Below are 19,175 nucleotides of genomic sequence, written 5' to 3' on the forward strand. Positions count from 1 at the left end.
CTTTGGAACTCTGCATTCAAATGCTTATATCTTTCCTTTTCTCCTTTGCTTTTCGCTTCTCTTCTATTCACAGCTATTTGTAAGGCCTCCTCAGACAGCCATTTCACTCTTTTGCATTTCTTTTCCATGGGGATGGTCTTGGTCCCTGTCTCCTGTACAATGTCACGAACCTCCGTCCAGAGTTCATCAGGCACTCTATCTATCAGATCTAGTCCCTTAAATCTATTCCTCACTTCCACTGTATAATCATAAGCGATTTGATTGAGGTCATATCTGAATGGTCTAGTGGTTTTCCCTACTTTCTTCAATTTAAGTCTGAATTTGGCAATAAGGAGTTCATGATCTGAGCCACAGTCAGCTCCTGGTCTTGTTTTCGCTAACTGTATACAGCTTGTCCATCTTTGGCTGCAAAGAATATAATCGATCTGATTTCCGTGTTGACCATCTGGTGATGTCCATGTGTAGAGTCTTGTGTTGTTGGAAGAGGGTGTTTGCTATGACCAGTGCGTTCTCTTGACAAAACTCTATTAGTCTTTGCCCTGCTTCATTCTGTAGTCCAAGGCCAAATTTGCCTGTTACTCCAGGTGTTTCTTGACTTCCTACTTTTGCATTCCAGTCCCCTATAATGAAAAGGACATCTTTTTTGGCTGTTAGTTCTAAAAGGTCTTGTAGGTCTTCATAGAACCGTTCAACTTCGGCTTCTTCAGCGTTACTGGTTGGGGCATAGGCCTGGATTACTGTAATACTGAATGGTTTGCCTTGGAAACGAACAGAAATCATTCTGTCGTTTTTAAGATTGCATCCAAGTACTGCATTTTGGACTCTTTTGTTGACCATGATGGCTACTCCATTTCTTCTAAGGAATTCCTGCCCACAGTAGTAGGTATAATGGTCTTCTGAGTTAAATTCTCCCATTCCAGTCCATTTTAATTCACTGATTCCTAGGATGTCGACGTTCACTCTTGCCATCTCTTGTTTGACCACTTCCAATTTGCCTTGATTCATGGACCCAACATTCCAGGTTCCTATGCAGTATTGCTCTTTACAGCACCGGACCTTGCTTCTATCACCGGTCACATCCACAACTGGGTATTGGTTTTGCTTTTGCTCCGTCCCTTCATTCCTTCTAGAGTTATTTCTCCACTGATCTCCAGTAGCATACTGGGCACCTACCGACCTGGGGAGTTCCTCATTCAGTATCCTATCATTTTGCCTTTTGTTACTGTTCATGGGGTTCTCAAGGCAAGTATACTGAAGTGGTTTGCCATTCCCTTCTCCAGTGGACCACATTCGGCTGTGGTCCATGTGATCAGATCGACTAGTTTCCTGGGATTATGATTTCAGTGTGTCTGCCCTCTGATGCCCCCTCGCAATACCTACCATCTTATTTGGGTTTCTCTTACCTTGGTCGTGGGATATCTCTTCACAGCCGCTCCAGGAAAGCACTCAGGCCAGTCTCCTCCAATGTGAGATAAAGTGGGCATTCACCATTGCTTTCCTATATTCCCCAGACCGACTCCATTTTTCCATGTCAACGCAGATTGGCTTTAATGAAAGGAACAGTCAACTTGTGGTCAAACTGCATCCTTTATTGAAGAGGTAGGAAAAAGGAATACTGGAAAAGACTTCATTAGAATCCATTTTCCATGAGGTCTTTTAAAAAAAAATTATGGAGTCCTTCACTAACTCACAATTAATCTTTTCTTGCCTGGAGTCATACTGGTTCTTTGAAAATTACACAGACGATTCAGACAGTGTGTAGCCTGGGGTGAGTTGAGTGATGGCAGATTCCTCACTATTATACTATAAAATAAATAGCCTTATCCTTAGCCACTGAGTCAAAACAAGATAAAACAATAGCAATAACAAACAAGTAAACCTATGCGACCAGTTGAAACCATACAAAGAGAACAGCATCTACTCTGTCCTGGGGCAGGATCAAAGACACATCGGACCTATGGCCCATCAGAAACTGATGGTTTCAATGGATTACAAACAACCATGTTAATCTAAATTATGACTCTTTGCAAAACAACTTTCACCTTCAGCTGGACTCTCGTGGGTCACAAGATTCCTTCTGGACCCTCGACTTCATGTTCGGGGTCAGAAAGAGAAATATCCTTCTGGAATGGACAGCTCTCTGGCTCAGATTACAGGATTTGGGAGAGTCACTATAGTTGCAGAAGGCATTCTGACGCTAGTAGTGTCATTCCCACCCCAGTAAAACTTTGGTGTTTTTGCATTTTAAGTTTGTAGCAGAATATTGTTACATTAACACAGACACCAAAAAACAGAATAATGAACATTTTGAACAGTTTTATATTCGAGTGAAATACAGATCAGCGTTTAAAGCTAAGCTCAATGGTTATTGAGGAGCATTGGAATTAGAAATAAAGCATAAGCAGTTTATGTAACTAATCTACTATTCCTGTATCTAACTACTAATTTTAGCTCTTGAGCAACATTGAATGTGAACCTAACTAATATATGAAACAGTGATAAAATTCCTAAATACCTTTCAAGTTTATCCTCTTTAACTCTACAGTTCAAATTTAGGAATTCATCATTTGACTCTAACGTGGCCTCTGTTGGAACAATCATCTAATTATCCTTCTCTCTAGGCTTGTTCTTCTTCAATTCTATCTCTATTCTTCAGGTGAGTGACTTCTTCAAAATCATGCTCCTACACCTTTATCTGAATTCATCATGGCAATTCCATCCCCTTTGCCATTATTCAGTTCAGAGAGGGGCTGGACTAAAGCAGCTGGGTCAGTGTGAGGTAAAGAAAGGATTCCCTTTGGCTTCTGAGAGAGAGAAACCATTTTCTCCTGCTGGTTCCTGGTTCACAACATCTTACAACTTTAGAATCAAGATTCCAGAGGAAGACAACAAGAATCTGGGTCTCTGATGCTGTCACTGAGCTGTTGAATCAATTGATCCAGAAGCCCCTTACTTGGGAACTTGCTGTTATAAGACATGTTTTCTGATTGATTAAGGAGTTTGAGTTGGAAGATCTGTAATTTGCTTCAGAAAATACTCTCATGAAAATAATGATATAATCATAAAGTTTGATAAAGAAACCCTGCTGTATAAAACCCTTTAATAGCATGTTGTTCAGTTCAGTCGCTCAGTCGTGTCCGACTCTCCGCGACCCCATGAATCACAGCACGCCAGTCCTCCCTGTCCATCACCAACTCCCGGAGTACACTCAAACTCATGTCCACAGAGTCGGTGATGCCATCCAGCCATCTCATTCTCCGTCGTCCCCTTCTCCTCCCACCCCCAACCTTTCCCAGCATCAGAGTCTTTTCCAGTGAGTCAACTCGTCGCATGAGGTGGCCAAAGTATTGCAGTTTCAGCTGTAGCATCAGTCCCTCCAATGAACATCCAGGATTGATCTCCTTCAGAATGGACTGGTTGGATCTCCTTGCAGTCCAAGGGACTCTCAAAAGTCTTCTCCAACACCACAGTTCAAAAGCATCGATTCTTCGGCGATCAGCCTTCTTCACAGTCCAACTCTCACATCCATACATGACCACGGGAAAAACCATTGCCTTGACTAGATGGACCTTGGTTGGCAAAGTAATGTCTCTGCTTTTTAATATACTATCAAGGTTGGTCATAACTTTCCTTCCAAGGAGCAAGCGTCTTTTTTTAATTTCATGGCTGCAATCAGCATCTGCAGTGATTTTGGAGCCCAAAAAAACAAAGTCTGACACTGTTTCCACTGTTTTTCCATCTATTTCCCATGAAGTGATGGGACCAGATGCCATGATCTTAGTTTTCTGAATGTTGAGCTTCAAGCCAACCTTTTCACTCTCCTCTTTCACTTTCATCAAGAGGCTTTTGAGTTCCTCTTCACTTTCTGTCATAAGGGTGGTGTCATCTGCATATCTGAGGTTATTGATATTTCTCCCAGCAATCTTGATTCCAGCTTGTGCTTCTTCCAGCCCAGCGTTCCTCATGATGTACTCTGCATATAAGTTAAATAAGCAAGGTGACAATATACAGCCTTGACGTACTCCTTTTCCTATTTGGAACCAGTCTGTTACTTATAGACTAAATTCCAAACTCTTTAGTAAGCTGGTTTAGCTGTATTACTTCTCTGCCTTCATTTTCCAATTATCTCCTCTACACCCTTATTCTATGCGTGCATGTGTGCTCAGTCGTGTCTGACTCCACGTGACCTCATGGGCTGTAACTCGCCAGGCTCCTCTGTCCGTGGGATTCTCCAGGCAAGAATACTGAAGTGGGTTGCCATGCTCTTCTCCAGGGCATCTTCCCAACCCAGGGATTGAACCTGCATCTCCTGCATTGTAGGTGGATTCTTTACCACTGAGCCACCCTGGAAGCCCACATTATCCTCCAGGAATCCCACAAATATCTATTCTTCTGGATCCAGGCAGAGTTTTAGGTTGCCTTATTAATATGCAGTTTTTTGGAGGGATTAATGATTGATTTTTATTTTGAAAGAATTTAGAGGTAAGGAGATAAGACCATCAGCCGTGACAGCCTATGAATATTCCCTTCGATCACTCTTCAGTGATTGTTTCTATCTTTTATTCTATTAATGCAGTTTACTATTAATATATTGATTGATTTTTTCAATTTAAAAAATTGTGCTAAAATATATGTAATATTTCGGAGAAGGCAATGGCAAGCCACTCCAGTACTCTAGCCTAGAAAATCCCATGGACGGAGGAGCCTGGTAGGCTGCAGTCCATGGGGTCGCTACGAGTCAGACAGGACTGAGCGACTTCACTTTCCCTTTTCACTTTCACACATTGGAGAAGGAAATGGCAACCCACTCCAGTGTTCTTGCCTGGAGAGTCCCAGGGACGGGGGAGCCTGGTGGGCTGCCGTCTGTGGGGTCACACAGAGTCGGACACGACTGAAGTGACTTGGCAGGCAGCATATGTAATATTTAACATCCTAATTTAAACATTGATTTAAATTGCTTTAAAAGTGGTTTTAAATATGTACATTATATTGTACAACCGTCACCACTATATATCTCCGTAGTTTCTTTCACTTTGTAAAACTCTGTCTGGAGACTCTATACCATTAAACAGTAACGTCACATTGGCTGTTCCCCAGCCTCTAGCAGCTGTCCTTTCACTTTCTGCTTTATCATTTCGATCATTCCAAGCATCTCTAATCGCCAACATTCGATGGATCATCGAAAAAGCAAAAGAGTTCCAGAAAAACGTCTATTTCTGCCAAAGCCTTTGACTGTGTGGATCACAATAAACTGTGGAAAATTCTGAAAGAGATGGGAATCCCAGACCACCTGACCTGCCTCTTGGGAAACCTGTATGCAGGTCAGGAAGCAAGAGTTAGAACCGGACATGGAACAACTGGTTCCAAATAGGAAAAGGAGTACGTCAAGGCTGTATATTGTCACCCTGCTTATTTAACTTATATGCAGAGTACATCATGAGAAACGCTGGGCTGGAGGAAGCACAAACTGGAATCAAGATTGCTGGGAGAAATATCAATAACCTCAGATATGCAGATGACACCACCCTTATGGCAGAAAGTGAAGAGGAACTCAAAGGCCTCTTGTTGAAAGTGAAAGAGCAGAGTGAAAAAGTTGGCTTAAAGATCAACATTTAGAAAAATAAGATCATGGCATCCAGTCCCATCACTTTATGGCAGATAGATGGGGAAACAGTGGCTGATTTTATTTTGGGGGGCTCCAAAATCACTGCAGGTGGTGACTGCAGCAATGAAATTAAAAGACGCTTATTCCTTGGAAGGAAAGTTATGACCAACCTAGATAGCATATTAAAAAGCAGAGACATTACTTTGCCAACAAAGATCCGTCTAGTCAAGGCTATGGTTTTTCCAGTGGTCATGTATGGATGTGAGAGTTGGACTGTAAAGAAGGCTGAGTGCCGAAGAATTGATGCTTTTAAATTGTGGTGTTGGAGAAGACTCTTGAGAGTCCCTTGGACTGCAAGGAGATCCAACCAGTCCATCCTAAAGGAGATCAGTCCTGGGTGTTCATTGGAAGGACTGATGTTGAAGCTGAAACTCCAATACTTTGGCCACCTGATGCGACGAGCTGACTCATTTGAAAAGACCCTGATGCTGGGAAAGATTGAGGGCAGGAGAAGAAGGGGACGACAGAGGTTGATGAGATGGTTGGATGGTATCATCGACTCGATGGACATGGGTTTGGGTGAACTCCGGGAGTTGGTGATGGACAGGGAGGCCTGGCGTGCTGCGGTTCATGGGGTAACAAAGAGTCGGACATGACTGAGCGACTGAACTGAACTGAAGCATCTCTTATAAGTGGACTGGAATGATACAATATTTGTCTTTTTGTGACTGGTTTATTTCACTCAGCATAACATTGCCAAGGTTTATTCAAGTTGTAGCATATGTCAGAATTCCCTTCCCTTTTAAGTCTGAGTAACGGTCCATTGAATGGATATGCTACATTTGGTTTACGCATTTATCTGTCAATGGAAACTTGGATTGCTATATTTTGGCTATTGTAAATAATGCTGCTATTGAACTTGAGTGTACAAACATCTCTTTGAGACCCTGCTTTCAATTTTTTTGGGTATGTATCCAGAAGTAGAATTGCTATTTCATATGATAATTCTATTTTTATTTTTTGAGTAATCCCCATATTGTTTTCCACAAAGGTTGTACCATTTCACATTCTCAGTAACAGCATACAAGGGTTTCAGTTTTTTCACATCCTCACCAACAATTATTTTCTGCTTATAAAATATATTAGTCATTCTAATGGGTGTGAGATAGTATCTCATTGTGTATTTTTTTAAACTCTTATTTATTATTGTTTTTGTTGCACTGGTCTTCACTTCCTTAACTGCTTTCAACAAATAAAACGTTCAGTCTTTGCTGAGAAGCTGTGTGTGCACATGTGCATGTGTGTGTGTGTTGGGGGATAAGTCTTTAAAGCTCTGGGACACAATTGGCAACTCTGCCTTAGCCATTGCTCCTTGCTTGCAGACAGCCTTAGGTCAACCAGAGCTGGGAGACTAGGGCCTTCTCAGGTTTTCCCTCGGCATGGATATAACCCTGCTTATGCACATGGCCTTTATTATTTCCAAATACTGTCCTAGTTTAAAAGTCCCTTATGGATATCGTGTGTGTGTGTGTGTGTGTGTGAGAGTCACTCAATCATGTCCAGCTCTTTGTGATTCCATGGACTGTAGTCTGCCAGGCTCCTCTATCCAGTCCATGGAATTCTCCAGGTAAGAATAGTGGAATGAGTACCCATTCCCTTCTCCAGGAGATCTTCCCAATCAAAGGATCGAACCCGGGTCTGCTGCACTGCAGGTAGATTCGTTACCATCTGAGCCACCAGGGAAACCATGGACATCGTACTCTACAGTTTTTTTTTAAGTTCTTTGATCAGCCTTTTGTATTCCCCAACTGTCGTCCTTGGTTTAGGCAGACATGATATTAAGTACCAGTGACTGTTCAGACACCCCAAGGAGAAAGCTGCTCACAGTGGCTGAGCTTTAAGTGAGGTCAGATTAAGACGAGGCTTGCCAGTGGAGGTTTCCAGGGAGCTGCCAGACAAGCTAATAAGAATTCTCTAGGAATAGGGCTTTTGGGGGAGAATGCCAATACCATTCCCACTTTTGTAGTTGTTAGGCTGGTGTTTTTCACAAGTACTGTGGTTGCCAGGTTGTTTAATTTAAAGGCCACTGTAGAGACGGGACAAGGAGGATGGGAATGTGACAAAGTAAAACACCACGAACCTCACTGTTCTCGCCAAGACGCAGCCATTTTTCTTGAATAAGTGGTCACTGGATTACTGCAAGTTTTTAACTAATTCCCAGATTTCTAAAAAAGTTGATTTTGACAACTTTTGCCAATGCTCTCATTTGTTTTATGGAAGAATGGATTTTAGAGCTTCTTATTCTTTTATTCCAGTATTCTCTGAAGTGACCTCTAAAATCTTCATCTTCTGAAGGCGTTCATGCTCCTGTGTGCTCAGTCATGCCTGGCTCTTTGTGACCCCATGGACTGTAGCCCACCAGGCTCCTCTGTCCATGGAATTTTCCAGGCAAAAATACTGGAGTGGGTTGCCATTTCATTCTCCAGGGGATCTTCCCAACTCAGGGATTGAACCCCCATCTCCTGTGTCTCCTGAATTGCAGATGGATTTTTTTTACCAACTGAGCCATGAGGGAAGCATTTTTCTCACCCCCACCACCTTTCCTTGTTGGTAACCATAAGGTGCTTTGCTATGTTCTGAGGCCCTTTCTGTTTGGTAAGGAAGTTCATTTGGATCCATGTTTAGACTCCACCTCTAAGTGATATCATATGATAGTTGTCCTTCTTTGTCTGGCTTCGCTTTTTAAGATCCTCTCCACTTCCTTGTTGCTGGGCAGGGCATGATGTCATCCTTTTATGGTTGAGTGATGTTGCCCTGTGTGAGTGCCCCATCCTCTGTATCCATCCATCTGTCCTCTGATTAGCCTGCTTTCCTGTCTTGGCTAGTGGGACCGAGATTGAGGGTTGCCGGTGCTTTTAAATTTTAGGTTTTCTCTGGATTTATTTCCAGGTATTGGACTGCTGGGTCCTAAGGTACTTCTGTGTTATTTTTGAAATGAACATCCATACTATTCTCCCTATTGGACATACTATGTGATTGTGAAGAACGCCGCAGGAGGGTTCCCTTCTCTCCACACCCTCTCTAGCACTGTAAAGTGTTTGGCCATGGCCATTCTGACCAGTGTGATGTGGCATTTTGCTGTAGCTTGGATTTGCATTTCTCTAATGTTTAGGGATGTTGACATTTTTTCATGTGATTTTTTAAAAGACTGTGAATTAAAGTTACATCTTGAAATTGGCTTCCTCCAAAATTGGCCTGACTTCTTTTGGATTCTTTTTCAATGACAACCCCTAAGACTTTTTTCGAGGGCAGCTGTTGTTTACTTACAGTCCCGGGATCCTTGTGTATATTAAGTGCCCAACAGCACAGCTCTTCATGGTGTTATTACAGAAAATGGCCACAAGGCGGCAGCACTTCTTCATGCCTCATGCTTTTCTTTTTTTCCCCGTAAATTCCTTGTTATTTTCTGATGGAATAGAGTGGATTTCTGATGCTGTGCTTGTTTCAGGTGTACAGGACCTTGATTCAGTTATACGTAGATGTTTATTCTCTTTAGGGTTCTTGTTTGCATATAGGCGATTACCGTATCTTCAGTAAACTTCCCTATGCTGTTCAGTGGGTACTTTTTAATCCTCTATTTGATATATGTATGTGTGTGTGTGTGTGTGTGTGTGTGTGTGTGTGTGTATGTTACTTCCAATCTCTTAGTTTATTCTGCTTGTATCTGGAGAGGGGCATCTCTCCAGAGGGAAACAGGAACTCCAGGTTCATTTTTGGGACACATCACCTGCTACATGCTCCCAGCTCACTCTGCCCCAGGACACTCCAGCCTTGGCACCCAAACCAACTGGGCTCCACGGATGTGACACAGCAAGTCTCTATGCCATGGAGGAATAGAGTCGGAATACCCTTTCCGTTTTATCTGTGTTCATCCCATCATTTGAACTGGAGCCTACAGGTGAATTATAATCTTGTGAGGGTTTTGTTTTTTCCTTTTCCTTCTTTGACAAATTGTTTCGCTTCTGCATAGTTGTGTGTATGATTTGTTGGGGTTTTTCTTTACAGGTTAATGCAGAGTGTGGAGCATGTTTCCTTCTGTTACACGGTGGGTCCTGGTCACTTGTTTTATCAATAGCAGTGTGCATATATTAGTCTAAAGCAGCTCCTTTCTCCCTGTCTCACATCTTCATATCTTAGTGACCAGAAGTTTCTTTTCTAAGTCGGTGAGCCTGTGTCTCCAGGCAGTAACTTCACTTGTATCCATCTTTAGATTACACCTAGATGTGATATAGTACGGTATTCAGTTCAGTTCAGTTCAGTTGCTCAGTCGTGTCTGACGCTTTGCGACCCCATGAATCACAGCACGCCAGGCCTCCCTGTCCATCACCAACTCCCGGAGTTCACTCAAACTCATGTCCATCGAGTCAGTGATGCCATCCAGCCATCTCATTCTCTGTCATCCCCTTCTCCTCCCACCCCCAATCCTTCCCAGCATCAGAGTCTTTTCCAGTGAGTCAATTCGTCGCATGAGGTGGCCAAAGTATTGCAGTTTCAGCTTTAGCATCAGTCCTTCCAATGAACACTCAGGATTGATCTCCTTTAGACTCTCCCTGTCTCTCTTCCTTCACTTGGAATGATCATCTCTACTTTCTTTCCTGGCGCTGGACTTGGCACTTTTCCCTGCTTCTTTATGGTTGGGATGTATTGCATTGTGTACATGTGCCCCACCCCATTGTGGATCCCTTCACCTGTGCTTCTACAGTTAACTTGCTTTTCTGTCTTGGCTGTTGTACATAGTGGAGCCAAAATCGCAGGGTTGTCCATCTCTATTAAAATTTTGGTTGTCTCAACCTGGCTGCCTCGACCCCAGATGAGTTCAGACATGAGACCCAAACCTGCTCAGGCTCCCGGAATGGGAGAGCAGCCCAAGTCAAGGAGGTGGGAGGGGATAAGCTAGGCATTGCTTTTTGTTCCTTTTCTCTGGTCTCATGCCTGTGCCACGTTGGAGTATAGTCGATTTGCAGTTTTGTGCTTGTCTTCAGGGTACAACCACATGATTTACTAATGACATATAAATAAAGCTTATCTGTTTTTTTTGGGGGGGGGGATTCTTTTCCCATAGAGGTTTTTACAGAAGGTTGAGCAAAGTACCCTGTGTTGAATATCAGGTTCTTTCTGAGAATCTATTAGAGATACATATTTCTGTGTATATGTGGTGGGTAGGAAGGAAATAATGATTTTGGATTATCTATTACAGAAGGAAATGGCAACCCACTCCACTGTTCTTGCCTGGAGAATCCCAGGGACGGTGGAGCCTGGTGGGCTGCCGTCTGTGGGGTTGCAGAGTCTGACACAACTGATGCAACTTAGCAGCAGCAGCATTACAAATACAGATTTTTCTGTATATGTTAGAGGTACAAATTTCTGTGTCTATTTGGAAGGAAGAAAGGACAGAGAGAATCCTTCTCGATTTGTTATTACAGATACAGATTTCTGGGTGTGTGTTAGCCCTGACCTACTAATTCAGCCTTGTTCTTTCACATTTTCTTGGAACCTTCTGTTTCTGTTTGAATTCTCAGAGTCGCTTTTGTGGTGTAAATTTGTTCCTTTGTTACTCTTTTCTTATTTTGCCTAGAAGGGATATCATATGCTTTTTTCTTTCTCTGTCTGGCCGAGTTGGCCTAGGCCATATTCCTCCAAGGTTCATCCTTGTGACTGTTACTGGCATAATTTCATAATTTCAGTGGCCGTTTTTCATGACTGAGTGATACTCCATTGTATATATGCACCACATCTTCCTTAACTTTCAATCTGTCCAGAGATACCTTGCTGGTTCTATGTCTTGGCTATTATGAGCAGTGCTGCAGTGAATGTGGGGTGCACGTGTCTTTCTGAATGATGGTTTTCTCGGGATATAGGCCCAGGTGTGGGTATGTCAGATCATGGGCTGCTGTCTCTTGAAATCTTATTTTCTGGTATGCAGACAAACAAACTTTCTAGCGGCTGTTGCTAATGTCCATTTCAATGATCATGATAGGGGTGTTCACTCTTCGAGCTGTTGCCCACATTTATTGATTGTAGAATTATGAGTAGGAGAAGGCAATGGCACCCCACTCCAGTACTCTTGCCTGGAAAATCCCATGGATGGAGGAGCCTGGTAGGCTGCAGCCCATGGGGTCTCAAAGAGTTGGACATGACTGACTTCACTTTCACTTTTCACTTGCATGCACTGGAGAAGTAAATGGCAACCCACTCCAGTGTTGTTGCCTGGAAAATCCCAGGGATGGGGGAGCCCAGTGGGCTGCCGTCTATGGGGTCGCACAGAATCGGACACGACTGAAGCGACTTAGCAGCAGCAGAAGAATTGTGAGTATGGCCATTCTGAGGTGAGATCTGATCTCTTGCTGTCACTTTGATTGGCATTTACCCTGTCATATTTAGGGATATAGAACATCTTGTTCTCTGGCCATTTGGGGATTTTTATTCTTTTTTTCTTTACCTTAAAGGGTGTATTGAGAATTTACCTCGTAATTCTGGTTTCTTCAAAGCCAGTTGTGTTTGCAATCAATTTCCGCAGTACTCACCCAGGTCCTTCCCTGAGGGCAGCTGTCATTAACAGCCCCACAGGGCGTGTGACTTGGAGGTGCCAGTAAACACAGGTGCTCAACTTGTAGTTATAGGAAATGTCCACAAGGCGGCAGCACTTCTTCATAGCCCTCTCTGCTTCCACCTGGAAACAGAGCCTCAGGGAAAGTCAGCTTCCTGGGTTGTGAATTAGTGTGGAATGTGCTGAGCAACGGGAGAAGGCAATGGCAAGCCACTCCAGTACCTAAGGGCTTGTGTCTCACTGTTTCTTCCCCCGAAGCTTCACCTCTCCCGTCCAGAATCATGCGCACCTGGGACACCCTCCCTGCTGAGGTGCCTAGGAGGCTGCACTCTCAGGAAGGAAGCTTCAGTTGGGCACCCCGGCCCCGCGGATCTGGATACTTGGTGACTTTACCCTGGTCCTCGTGGCCAGATGGTCGTGTCATCGTTGATTGGGCTCCCAGGGAAAACTGGTGCAGGTTTAAAAGGGGTCTCAATACAGGGCACCTTGCCAGGCTGTTTCTACTCCTCCCCAGTCCAGCCCTCTGACCTCCAGGCCCTTGGTACAATTCACCTAGCCTCTAGGTCACCTGGTGCTAGGGTTCCCATTTCAAGCCTCCTTCCTGAGAGGGCAGCCTCCTAGGCCCACTCAGCACGGCTTGTGGTTCAGGTTGCGAGGAGCCTGGAGCGGGTGGTGGTGAAGCTTTAGGGGAAAGAAGTATTGAGACACCAACCCTTGAGTGTTTCCTCAGGCACATTCCACCCGAGCTCACAGCTTGGCAGTCCAGTCTCCCCTAAGGAGCTCATGGCCCCAGGAACGAGAGTGGCGCCTGAAGGAGGATCGTCACCCTGTGCACGTTTCCTGGAACGACAACTTGATTATCGGTGCTGACTCACACCGCCAACTCACAAGCCCTGGGGGGGCTCTTAATGACAGCTGCCCTCAGGAGACACCCTGGGGCCCGTATTTCAAACACAAATGCTAAACACAGCCAACTTTCAAGAAGCCATCTGCAACAGGTAAATTGTCCTTGTACCCTTTAATGAAAAGAAAAAAACAATAAAATAACAACAAATGGCCATGGGACAAGATGCTCAGCATCCTTAATTAGTACAGGAAAACAGAAAAACTACCACCAAAGTGAAACCATACCACTCAGAATGGCCATTACCAAACGTCTACTAGCAGTAAATGTAGGAGAGAGCCAGGAGAGGTGGGGTGGGGTAGGGTGGGGTGGGACCCCCGGTGGAAAGGGACATTGGCAGGAGTCACTGGAAAGGACACTGCATGCTAGGAAAAAAAACGAACAAACAAGAGACCAGAGCTAGGATCTGACATTCCCACACCCGGGCCTTTAGCCCAAAGAAACCAGTCTTCAAAAAGACATACACACCCCAATATGCACTGTAGCACCACTTACAGCAGCCAAGACTCAAAACCATAGAATCACCACTGACAGCTGAGAGCTCACACAAGATGTGGTGTATGTGTATGTATGTGTGTGTGTGTGTGTGTATACACATATATAAATATATGCATACACAACAGGGACTATTATTCAGCTACAAAAAAGCACCACTGAAATGACGAAATTATGCCACTGGTCCCCGGAAGGGTGGACCTTGGAGGTTCACACCCTAAGTGAAATCAGCCAGATGAACAAAACTGCAGATGATGAACCTTTGAGGCAGAATTAAGAACGGTAAAAAGAGAACTAATTTACAACACAAAAGGATCCTCTGAGAAGAATTAACCCAGTTCAGTTCAGTCGCTGAGTTGTGTCCAACTCTTTGCGACCCCACCGACTGCAGCAAGCCAGGCCTCCTTGTCCATCACCAACTCAATTAACCCAAGCAAGGAATTAAAGAAAACAAAAAACAGTACTGGGTCAGGATGAATTAGGAGATTGCAACCAACAAATACGCAGAAAGCCCTTACTCCAGCCTATACACAGAAGTCTGTCTATAATAATCCACAAGGATTTCCTCCTTCCTTCCTTTGACATTCTCCCAAAATTGGAATCTCTGATAGATACTGCACAAGGATCTGATGTTCAGCACAGGGAATTTTTCTCTACCTTCTGCAATCACCTCTATGGAATAAGCATCTGAAAAGAAATAACAGCAATATCTATCTCATTCCTTCCAGCCTCCCTGACTTGGGCTGCTACCCCTTCCCTGGAACCTGAGCAGGCTTGGTTCCCATGACTGGGATGGGGGCGTGGCACCGGAGAGGGGGCCCTTAATTTAGAGCCCGAGTACATGTATGGATGTGAGAGTTGGACTGTGAACAAGAAAGCTGATCACCGAAGAATTGACGCTTTTGAACTGTGGTGTTGGAGAAGACTCTTGAGAGTCCCTTGGACTGCAAGGAGATCCAACCAGTCCATTCTAGGGGAGATTGATCCTGGGTGTTCATTGGAAGGACTGATGCTAAAGCTGAAACTGCAATACTTTGGCCACCTCATGCAATGAGTTGACTCACTGGAAAAGACTCTGATGCTGGGAAAGGTTGGGGGTGGGAGGAGAAGGGGACGACAGAGAACGAGATGGCTGGATGGCATCGCCGACTCTGTGGACATGAGTTTGAGTGAACTCTGGGAGTTGGTGATGGACAGGGAGTCCTGGCGTGCTGTGATTCATGGGGTCGCGGAGAGTCGGACACGACTGAGAGACTGAACTGAACAGAACTGAACTGACACCTGCACTGTCTGGTTTGCTCGGTCTGGGACCACACTCCCTCAGGCACCCAAAGGATGGGGCACACCCTTTGCCTTCGAGGACCTTGGAAAGTTCACCTAGTCACCAGGGGTCCTGGTGATGGGGTCCCCAATTCAAGTCTCCATCCTGAGAGTGCAACCTCCTAGACACCTTAGCAGGGGTTGTGGCCCAGGCTGGGATGAGTCTGGAGGGGAAGTGAGGGGAGTAGCTTTAGGGAGAAGTAGTAGTGAGATACAAGCCCTTGAATGTTTGCTCAGGCCCATTGCACTTGAATTGCCAGCCCAGGAAACTGATGCTCCTTAAGGTTCTGGTTGGCAGGAGGCCCAGAGTCGAGAATGAAGAAATGCTGTCGCCTTATGGACATTTCCTGTAACTACAACTTGATCACCTGGGCTGACTGACACCTTTCAATTCACAAGGTCTTTGGTTCTTTTCTTGACAGTTGCCCTCAGGAAGAGTCCTGGGGCTGGTATTGCAGAGATAACTTCCAAACACAGCTGAGTGTACACAAACCAACTACAACGGGTATATTCCTCAAATCCTTCATGGAAAGGAGAAAAAGAGGCTAAAAAACCCCAAAAGGCCACAGGAAAGGTGATCAGCATCTCTAATTATTAAAGGAGGGATGTCAGTCAAAGCAACACCAAGCCATCAAATCCCACCATGGAGAATGGACATCCTCACAGGTCTGCTGCTGCTGCTAAGTCGCTTCAGTCGTGTCCGATTCTGTGTGACCCCATAGACGGCAGCCCACCAGGCTCCCCCATCCCTGGGATTCTCCAGGCAAGAACACTGGAGTGGGTTGCCATTTCCTTCTGCAATGCATGCAAGTTAAAAGTGAAAATGAAGTCGCTCAGTCATGTCCAACTCTTAGCAACCCCATGGGCTGCAGCCTACCAGGCTCCTCCGTCCATGGAATTTTCCAGGCAAGAGTACTGGAGTGGGCTGCCATTGCCTTCTCCCCTCAAATGTCTACAAACAACAAATGTGGGAAAGAGGCAGATGATGGAACCCCACCAGGTGGTGGCTGGAAATGGACAAGGCCAGTAACCCCTAGAAAAGATAGCCTCCGCATACCAGAAAAAAAAACCTTTCAAGAGAGCTAAGCCTAGGATCTGACTTACCCACACCTGGGCTCATATCCCGAGAAAGCCATCATTCAAAACACATGTGCACCCCCACTTTCACTGCAGCACTAGTTACAGTCCCAAGAAAATGTTTGCCGACAGATTAAAGCTTGTAGAAGATGTGGTTCATATGTACAAATGCTGGGGTTGCTGTTCAGTCGCTCAGTCATGACCAACTGTTGGCAGCCCTTTGCACTTCGGCGCGTCCCTGTCCTTCACCAGCTCCCAGACTTTGCTCAGCCTCATGTCTACCGAGGCGGTGACGCCCTCCAACCGTCTCATCCTCCTCCTTCTTCCTTCACTCTTTCCGTGCCTCAGGGCCTTCATCCGTGAGTCTGCTCTTCACATCAGGGGCTAACGTGCCACTACTCAGCCACGAAAAGCCACCCCTTTTCATTGAAGTCATGTCATTCGTCGGCGTTAGGATGTACCTTAGAGGATCGCACACTAAGTGAAGTCAGGCGCAGAGAGGAAAACAAACGAATATTACATCCCTTACAGGCAACACTTTAGAAATATACAAAGGAACTAATTTAAAACACAAAAAGAGACTCTGAGAAATCCAACACACACACAAAGAATTAAAAAAAGTAAAGAGCCAGGGATGACTTATGGGGCAGGGATTAACATAGACACAGATACCTGCATCTGTAATAGATAGTCCACAAGGATTATATCCTTCCTTCCTTTCACATATACACAGAAATCTGTATCTCTAACTGATACACAGAAGTCTGTATCTCTAATAGATACTCAAGATGGCCCCGCTGTTCATCACAGGATACTTTGTTTGACCTTCTGCCATAATCTCTTCGGTAAAATAATCCAAAAATGAAATTCACTTGTGTCATAAGTCAGTCAGATGGCTGTACACTGAGAATAAGCACAAAAGTGAAAATCAACTCTAGTCCAACAGAGCACAGGCATCAGATTAAAGAAGAGGAAAGAAAACAGGTTCCTAGTACATGCCTTCCGATCTCCCTGACTTGGGCTGCTCTCCCATTCCGAGAGCCTCAGCGGGCTTATGTCTTATGTCTGGACTGCGGTGGGGTTGAGGCCACCGAGTCGGGAAAACCAAAAGTTTAACAGAGATGGGCAACCCTATGGCAGAAAGTGAAGAGGAACTAAAGAGCCTCTTGATGAAAGTGAAAGAGGAGAGTGAAAAAGTTGGCTTAAAGCTCAACATTCAGAAAACCAAGATCATGGCATCTGGTCCTATCACTTCATGGGAAATAGATGGGGAAACAGTGGAAACAGTGTCAGACTTTATTTTTGGGGGCTCCAAAAGCACTGCAGATGCTGATTGCAGCCATGAAATTAAAAGACACTTACTCCTTGGAAGGAAAGTTATGATCAACCTAGATAGCATACTAAAAAGCAGAGACATTACTTTGCCAACAAAGGTCCTTCTAGTCAAGGCTATGGTTTATCCAGTGGTCATGTATGGATGTGAGAGTTGGACTGTGAAGAAAGCTGATCGCCGAAGAATTGATGCTTTTGAACTGTGGTGTTGGAGAAGACTCTTGAGAGTCCCTTGGACTGCAAGGAGATCCAACCAGTCCATTCTAAAGGAGATCAGTCCTGGGTGTTCATTGAAAGGACTGATGATAAAGCTGAAACTGCAATACTTTGGCCACCTCATGCGACGAGTTGACTCACTGGAAAAGTGAGTCACTTTTCACTCTGATGCTGGGAGGGATTGGGGGCAGGAGGAGAAGGGGACAACAGAGAATGAGATGGCTGGATGGCATCACCGACTCGATGGACGTGAGTTTGAGTGAACTCCGGGAGTTGGTGATGGACAGGGAGGCCTGGCGTGCTGTGATTCATGGGGTTGCGGAGAGTCGGACACGACTGAGCGACTGAACTGAACTGAGGCACAACAGCAAGACATGAAAGCAAGGTAACTGCAGAAGCACAGATGAGCGGGTACACGACGGGGAACATGGACATGATGGGGTGTTTGTCAGCCATAAGGAGGCATGTCCAGCTTCAGCTATGAAAGTCATGATGGCCACTCCAAGAGAAGAAAGGGAGGCAGGGAGAGACAAGTATCATAGACTCTCACTTCTAGGTGTAATCTAAAGATGGGTACAAATGAATTTACTGCCCAGAGACACAGATTCACAGACTTAGAAAAGAAACTTCTGGTCATCAAGATGTAAAGATGTGGGGGATGGAGAAATGAGCTGCTTCAGACTGATACAGACACACGACTATTGATAAAACAAGTGACCAGGACCCACTGTGTAACACAAGGACGCGCACTCCACGCTCTGTATTAACCTATAAAGAAAAAGAAGCAACAAATCCTATATACATCTATGTAGAAGTGAAACAATTTCCTGTAGAAGGAAAAGGAAACATCAAAACATCCACAAGATCGTAATTCACCTGTACACGCCAGTTCAAATGATGGGATGAAACAGAAAAGATGAAAAAGAAATTCCTACTCTATTCCCCTCAAGACATGCTGACCTGGACTGATGACACATCCCTGGAGCCAGCCTGGTTTGGTTCTCAAGGCTGGAGTGTCCTGGGGCAGAGAGAGCTGAGAGCGCAGGGCAGGCAGCGAGTCTCCATGGTGGACCTGGAGTGCCTGTTGCCCTCTGAAGAGCCTCAATCTTCAGATACAGGCAGGAGAAATGAAGAGATTGGAATTAACACATACATATTAACATGTATCAAATAGATAATAAAAAGTACCTACTGAATAGCAGAGGGAAGTTTATTGAACACGCTGTAATCAACCAAACGAGGAAAAACAAAAAAGGATAAACATCTGTGTGTAACTGAATCTAGTTCCTATACACCTGAAACAAAGACAACACCAGAAATCCACTCAATTCCAACAGAAAATAACAAGGAAGTTATAGCAAAACAAAGAAGCCTGAGGCATGAAGTACTGTCTCCTTGTGGCCATTTTTCCATAACACCGCCAGGAAGAGCTCTGCTGCTGGGCATTTAATATTCACAAGGCTGCAGGGGCTGCAAGAAGACAACACATACTCTCGAGAAATGTCTTAGGGATGGTCATCAAGAAAGACTCCAAAACAAGGCAGGAGTTAGAGAAGCCAATTTCAGGATGTACGTTTAACTCACACCCTTAAAAATAAAAATCACATGAAAAGATGTCA

This window comes from Moschus berezovskii, chromosome 25 (assembly GCF_049115385.1).
Source record: "Moschus berezovskii isolate FMDL1 chromosome 25, NW_MosBer_1.0, whole genome shotgun sequence".
NCBI lineage: Eukaryota > Metazoa > Chordata > Mammalia > Artiodactyla > Moschidae > Moschus > Moschus berezovskii.